The 7,758-nt window shown below is 34.4% G+C and overlaps 1 pseudogene; it reads left to right on the top strand.

The window, feature by feature from the left end:
• The first annotated feature begins 525 nt into the window (after nt 1-525).
• On the top strand, nt 526-814 carry LOC108398793 (10 kDa heat shock protein, mitochondrial pseudogene; annotated as a pseudogene).
• The last annotated feature ends 6,944 nt before the right edge of the window (nt 815-7,758 follow it).

Genomic DNA, 7,758 nt, shown 5'->3' with positions numbered 1-7,758 from the left:
TGAATCATTTTACATTACCACCAGTAGTGTGCAAGGGTTTTCTTTTTGCCAGATCCTCACCAACACTTGTATTTGTTGTTTTTTTGATACTAGCCATTCTAACTGATGTAATGATACCTTACAGTGGCTTTAGTTTACATTTCCCTGATGATTAGTGATGTTGAGCATCTTTTCATGTGTCTCTTGGCCTTCAGTATGTCTTCTTTAGAAAAAGGTCTGTTTGGGTCCTCTGCCCATTTTTTAATTGAATTATTTGGTTTTTTGGTGTTCAGTTGTATGAGTTTTTAAAATATATTTTGGCTATAAACTCATCAGATATATCATTTGCAAATATATTCTCCCATTCAGTAGGTTGCCTTTTCATTTTGTTGATGGTTTCCTTTGCTGTGCAGAACATTTTAGTTTGATGTAGTCCCACTTGTTTATTTTTGCTTTTGTTTCCCTTGCTTGGGGAGCCATAACCAGAAAAAAAAGTGCTAAGACAAGAGTTTACTAATGTTCAAGAGTTTTCTTCTAGGTCCAGTCATGGCAGGACAGACATTTAGAAAATTTCTTCTTTTCCTTGACCAAATACAGGTTGAAAGGAGTGCCAGTGAAACTGTAACCAAAGGAGGCATAAAGCTTCCAGAAAGTGTTGCCAGTGACAGTAGTAGCTGTGAGATTGGGTTCGAAAGGAAAGGGTGGAGATGTACAACCAGTTAGCATGGAAGTTGTAGATGTTCTCTCAGAATATGGAAGCACCAAAATAGCTCTCGATGACAAGGATTGTTTCTTATTTAGAGATGATGACAGTCTTGGAAAGTATGTAGACTGAAATGAATCACTATTGAAATGCATCCTGTGAAGCTGCCCATTCCCCTGAGGTTCTGAAATCTTTATAAGTAATTTCATAAAAGTATAATCATATAAGTAATTTCCATGTGTCTCTTTTATAATAAACTAATAATATCCAGCCTAATGACATCCAGTGTCTCTAAAATTTAGTTTCAGTGTATTGATAAAACATTACCAAATAAAAATTTATAAGTTAAAAAAAAAAGAGTTTTCTTCTAGGAGTTCTATGGTTTCAAGTCTTACATTTAGGTCTTATTCCATTTTGAATTTATTTTTGTTTATGGTGTAAAGAAAGTAGTCCAGTTTCGTTCTTTTGCATGTAGCTGCCTAGTTTTCCCAATACTGTTATTGAAAAGTCCTTTTCCCATTGCATATTCTTGCCTCCTTTGTCATAGCTTAGTTGACCATATAAGTATAGCTTTATTTCTGGACTCACTATTCTGTTCCATTGATTTATGTGTCATTTTTGTGCCAGTATCATACTGTTTTGGTTCTTATAGCTTCAAAACCAGGGAGCATACCTCCAGGTTTGTTCTTCTGAGCTATTTGGGTCTTTTGTGGTTCCATATAAATTTTAGAATTCTTTGTTCTAGTCCTGTGAAAAATGCCGTTGGTATTTTGATAGGGATTACGTAGAATCTGTAGATTGCTTTGGGTAGTATGGATGTTTTAAAAATTTCAATCTGTGAGCATGGTATATCTTTCCATTTATTTGTATCATTTTCAGTTTCTGTTGTCAGTATCCATAGTTTTCAGAGTCCAGGTCTTTCACCTACTTGGTTAAATTTATTCCTAGGTATTTTATTCTTTTTGATACAATTATAAAGGGGGTTGCTTTCTTGATTTTTTTTCCTGCTAGTTTGTTATTAGTATATAGAAACACAAGGGACTTCTATATTTTGATTGTGTGTTCAGCAACTTTACTGGATTTGTTTATTAGTTCTAATAGTTTTTTGGTGAAATCTTTAGGGTTTTCTATGTATATTATCATGTCATTGCAAATAGTGACAGTTTTACTTCTTTCTTACCAATTTGGATGCATTTTATTTCTTGTCTGATTGCTGTGGTTAGGATTTCCAGTGCTATGTTGAATAAAAGTGGTGAGAATGGACACCCTTGTCTTGCTCCTGATCTTAGGGGAAAACCTTTCAGCTTTTCACCATTGGGTATGATGTTCGTAGTGAGTTTGTCATATATGGCCTTTGTTATGTTGAGGTATGTGCCCTCTATAGCCACTATGTTGAGGTTTTTGCATGAATGGATGTTGAATTTTGTCAGATGCTCTTCTGCATCTGTTGAGAAGATTGTATGGTTTTTATCCTTCCTTTTGTTAATGTGGTGATTCATATTGATTGATTTATGACTATTGTACCATCCTTACATCTCCTGAATAAATCCTACTTGGTTCTGATGTATGTCCTTTTGATGTATTTTTTAATTCAGTTTGCTAATATTTTATTGAGGATTTTTGCATCATGCTCATCAGGGATATTGGCCTATAATTTTCTTTTTTTGTGATGTCATTGTTTAGTTTTGGTATCAGAATGATGCTGGTCTCATAGAATGAATGTGGAAGCATTCTTTCCTCTTCTGTTTTTTGGAATAGTTTGAGAAGGATAGGTATTAGCTCTTCTTTAAATGTTGGATAGGATTCTCCTGTGAACCCATCTGGTCCTTGACTTTTGTTTGTTGGGAGTTTTTTGAGGACCAACTCAATTTCATTACTAGTAATTGGTTTGTTCAGATTTTCTATTTCTTCCTGGTTCATCTTGGAAGAATGCATTTTAGGAATTTACCCATTTCTTCTGTGTTGTCCAATTTGTTATTGTATAATTTTTCATATTCTCTTATAATCACTTTTATTTCTGTGGCATTGGTTGTATCATGTTTCATTTCTGATTTAATTTATTTGAATCCTTTTTTTTTCCTGAGTTTGGCTTAAGGTTCATCAATTTTGTGTATCTTTTCAAAGAACAATCTCTAGTTTCATTAATCCTATGCATTCTTTAAGTCTATTTCATTTATTTCCACTATGATCTTTGGTATTTTTTTCTTTCTGCTAACTTTGGGTTTGTTTATTGTTCATTTTTATTTCCTTGAGGTGTTAGGTTAGACTATTAATTTGAGTTTTTTCTTGTTTCTTGAGGGAGGCCTGTATCCTTATAACCTTCCCTCTTAGAACTGCTTTTATGCCCCAGAGATTTAGAACTGTTATGTTTCTGTTTTTGTCTCCATGTTTCTTTTGATTCCCTCTTTCATTTTTTTCTTGACCCATTTGTTGTCTAGTAGCATGTTGTTTAACCTTGATGTGTTTGGGTTTTTTTCCAGTTATTTTTTCTGTAATTTATTTCTAGTTTCATAGTGTTATGGTTAGAAAAAAGTGCTAGGTATCATTTTGATCTTTTCACATTTATTGAGACTTATTTTGTGGCCAAATGTGATCTATTGTAGAGAATATTTCATGTGCACTCAAAGGGCTGTGTATACTTCCTAAGCATATTTTAAAAATAACAGTTTATATTTAAATAAAAGACAGGAAAAATAATACATATTTATGTGCAAAATTTGCTAGTATGTTTGTTTATCCATTTAAGATCACTTTGAAACTATAAAAGTTTGCTTCATATTTCTTTCCTTTTACCAAGTTACATTTTTAAATGCTAATGTACTGGAAACATTTGTGTAGAAGACAAATACTTCCACTAACTCTTCTGTAAAGGAGTAGTTACTCTATGACTTGATGGCCAGTTATAAAATAAATAAGGGTACATGTCCAGTTATTTATTTTTATATATAATAGGTACTCAGTGAACTAGTTACAAATGTAGTTGTGACTCAGCTAGACTAAGGAGAGATTCTAGGAATTTGCATTTTAACCAGTATCATAGATGATTCTTCTAAAAATGATCTGCCGACCAGTCTGTGGAAATTTACTCTGTGAATTAAATACGCTTTTTAAAAGTAAGGTATGTAGTTTGGCTTCTAGTAATAATGGTAGACTAAGTAATTTGGACCATCCATCCTATTGAGATTGTTAGAAAAGTTCTAGGAAATAGAAACAAAATTGTGTTTGAGGCCTTGTAATGACAGCAATATAGCGAAAACCCAACTTGGAGGACATTCAAGAGTGATGAGTCTGGCGTTTAGAAGTGCTTTACCCCTGGAGGTGTCATCCATCCTGTAGATCTGCCCTTTCCTTTAGACTGGTGAAAAGATTGAGAATCTGAAAAGAGATATTACGAATCATGAAAACTATGGGAAAAATTGGAATTCAAGGCCCACAAGAGTGGAATAATACCTGATAACATCTAAGACGAAAGATGAACCTGAGCTAGACTAGCCTACTGAGGGACTGAAAATGAGTTTCAAATTATTTCAGATCTTGATCTGATTTAGATGACATAAAATTGCTAATGCCTTTACCCACTCTCATAAATAAACTTAAATTTTTGTAGAGAAAGATAAAATTATCTATCCTAGGCCACGAAATGTCTCTCTACAATTTTTTTACATATACTTATTGATGTTCAGTCAAAATAAAAAAACAGGCATGAAAAAAAGATAAAGCCACATAATAGAAATAAAAAAAACAGCACCTAATAGAAAGAAACTTACAGGTCAGGTTCAGATAATGGAGTTTTTAGATTTCACAATGAGTATGCCTCATATAGGTATTCTATATATATTAATCCCTGATCAAATACATGAATTTCAAATAGTTTCTCTTATTCTGTCAGTTGTGTTTTTACTCTATTGATAGTGTCTTTTGATGCATAAAAGTTTTTAATTTTTGTGAAGTGCAGTTTGTCTATTTTCACTTTTACTGCCTGTGCCTTTGGCATATCCAAGAAATTATTGACAAATCCAGTGTTGTGATACTTTTGTTCTATGTTTTTGCCTAAGTGTTTTAGCTGTTATGTTTTCAGTCTTTGATCCATTTTGACTTAATATTTGGATATGGTGTTTTTAATAGAGTTTAACTTCATTATTTTGCATGTGAATATCTAGTTTTCCCAGCACATTTGTTGAAAAGACTGTCCTTTCCCCCACTGAATGGTCTTGGCATCCTGTCAAAATCATTTGACCACTGTATTTGTGAGCTTGGGACACCATGACAAAATAGCATAGGCTGAGAGGCTCAAAAAACAAAAAAAAATTTCTCACAGTTCTGGAGGCTGGAAGTCTAACATCAGGGTGCTAGTATGGTAGGTTCTGGTGAGATTTCTTCCTGGCTTGGAGAGGGCCTCTTTCCTGCTATGTCCTCATGCAGCAGAGAGAGAGAGAGAGAGAGCTCTAGGATTTTTTTTTTTCTTATAAGGACAGTAGGTCAATAAATCAGGGCTTTACCCTTATAAACTTATTTAACCTTAATTACTTCTTAAAGGTCCTATTTCCACAGTCACCTGGGAGGTTAGGGCTTCAACATACGAATTTTGGGGGCACACAATTCAGTCCATAGCAACTATATATACAAGGATTTGTTTCTGGGCTCTCTATTCCATTTGTTTTTATATCTGTTTTTATGCCTGTTTCACACTGTTTTGGTTACTGTAGCTTTAAGTTTTGAAAGCATGTGAGTCCTCCAACTTTGTTCTTCTATTTCAAGATTGTTTTGGCTATTAGGGATCCCATGAAATTCCAAGCAAATCTGAGGGTAAATTTTCTTTTTCTTCAAAAAAGTCATTGGAATTTTTATAGGGATTACATTGACTCTGTACATTACTTGGGGTAGTGCTGACGTCCTAATAGTATTAAATAGCCAATGCATGGAATGTCTTTCCTTTTACTTATGTCATCTTTAACTTTTTTCACCAATGTTTTATAGTTTTCATTGTACAAGTCTTTCACCTCTTTGGTTAAAATTCCTAAGCATTTTTTTTTCTTTCCTATGCTCTTGCCAATGGAATTATCTTAATTACATTTTCAGATTGTTTATCGTTAGTGTGTAGAAATGCAACTGATGGTTGAGTGTCTATTTTGTGCCTATTTTGCTAAATTTATTCATTACTTCTAACAATCTTTTTTTTGTGAAATTTTCAGAGCTTTGTACATATGAGATCATATCATCTACAAACAGATAAATTTACTTTTTCCTTTCCAATTTGGATGCCTTTTATTTCTTTGTCTTGCCCAGGTACTCTGCCTGTAACTTCTAGTACTATGTTGAACAGAAGTGGCAAAAGTAGGTATCCATCCTTGCCTCATTCCTGGTCATAGAGGGAAAGTTGACGGTTTTTCATCACTGAAGATAATGTTAGCTGTGGGTTTTTCATATACATGTGGCTTTTATTTTGCTGAGATATTTTCCTTTTGTTCCTAGTTTATTGAGTGTTTTTATCAGGAAAAGGTGCTGAATTTTGTCAAATGCTTTTTCTGCATCAGTTGAGTTGGTTATAGGGGTTTTCTTTCCTTTATTCTGTTAATGTGCATACTACATTCTGCTAATATTTTTCTTTGAATGGACCGTAAGTTCCTGTTTCTTTGTATGTTTTGTAGCTTTTTTGTTGGAAACTGGACAAACTTTGAACCTTATAGTGACTTTGGAAATCATATTCTCTCTCTTCCCAGGTTTTGCTGTTTTTTTGTTTTTGTTGTTGTTCTGATTCTGTGCTGGGAATCAGACAGAGATATAAACTTAACGTCTTCTTAGATCTTTTCTATGCCTGTGACTTTCTCTGGGCCCATGCCAAGACTTTCTAAATGCCTATATATGCAGTTGCCTTTGAATGTCCTACTCTTTAAATGCCTGGCTCCCAAAAGGAGAAAAATATAAAAATGGAGGAGGGCAAAAAGCATGTGAGCCCTTTAAACCTTCTGAAAGTCATTTCAGGTGGAGGGAGAGAGGCTTGCGGTAATGGTTGCCTGATTCTGTATTTGTTCTTCTACTGTCAGAAGCGGTAATCAGCAGTCAAAGCACAGATCCCAGTATTTGGAGGACAAGGTCCTGTTGCCCACTGTCATTCTCACAAGCTGCATACAAGCTGCCCAGGAAGAAGTGCATGGCTGCTTGCTATGGGACTAGGGAGTGGGGGTTGGGTGGCTGCTACTGTACTAAGAGCTGGCAGAAATCAACTGTTGTTTATCGTCTAAGACTTCCTGTTCATGTAGACTTTATAGAGTTCCAAAATAGTTACATAAGACAGATTCTGCCACTGCAATTATCATATAGGCAGAAAGACAGGTTTTTGGTATAGTTTTTCCTATTCTACTATCTTTCCAGAATCCTCTGCCCCAGGAGTCTTTTTTGTTTTAAGACTTGATTTTTTTTAGAGCAGTTTTAGGTTCACAGCAAAACTTAGAGGAAGGTACAGAGATTTTTTATATGCTCCCTTCCTGTATGTATAGCCTCCCCCATTATCAGTGCCCCCACCAGAGTGGTACATTTGTTATAACTGATGGACCTACAGTGACACATCATTATCAAAGTCCACAGTTCACATTAGGATTCACTTTTGGTGTTGTCCATTTTATAGGTTTGTACAAATATATAATTATTTTTCCACCAGTGTAGCATCATACAGAGTATTTTCACTGCCCTAAAAATCTTCTGTGTTCCACATATTCATCCCTTTCTTCCCCTGTCCCCTGACAACCTGTAATCTCTTTACTAAATGTCTCCATAGTTTTGCCTTTCTTAGAATATCATATAGCTGGAATCATATAGTATGTATGAAGCCTTTCCAGATTGGCTTCTTTTACTTAATGATACACATTTACATTTCCTCCATGTCTTTTCATGGCTTGATAGCTCTTTTTTTTTCTTAAGTGCTAAATACTATTCCATTGTCTGGATGTACTACAGTTCACTTATCCATATCGATTGAAGGGCATCTGGGTTACTTCCATGTTTTGGCAGTTATGAATAAAGCTGTTATAAAAATCTCTTATTACATATTTTTGTATGGACACAAATTTTCAGCTCCT

Source organism: Manis javanica, chromosome 17 (genome assembly GCF_040802235.1).
Source record: "Manis javanica isolate MJ-LG chromosome 17, MJ_LKY, whole genome shotgun sequence".
Lineage (NCBI taxonomy): Eukaryota > Metazoa > Chordata > Mammalia > Pholidota > Manidae > Manis > Manis javanica.
This window is presented reverse-complemented; position numbering and strand designations above follow the sequence as displayed.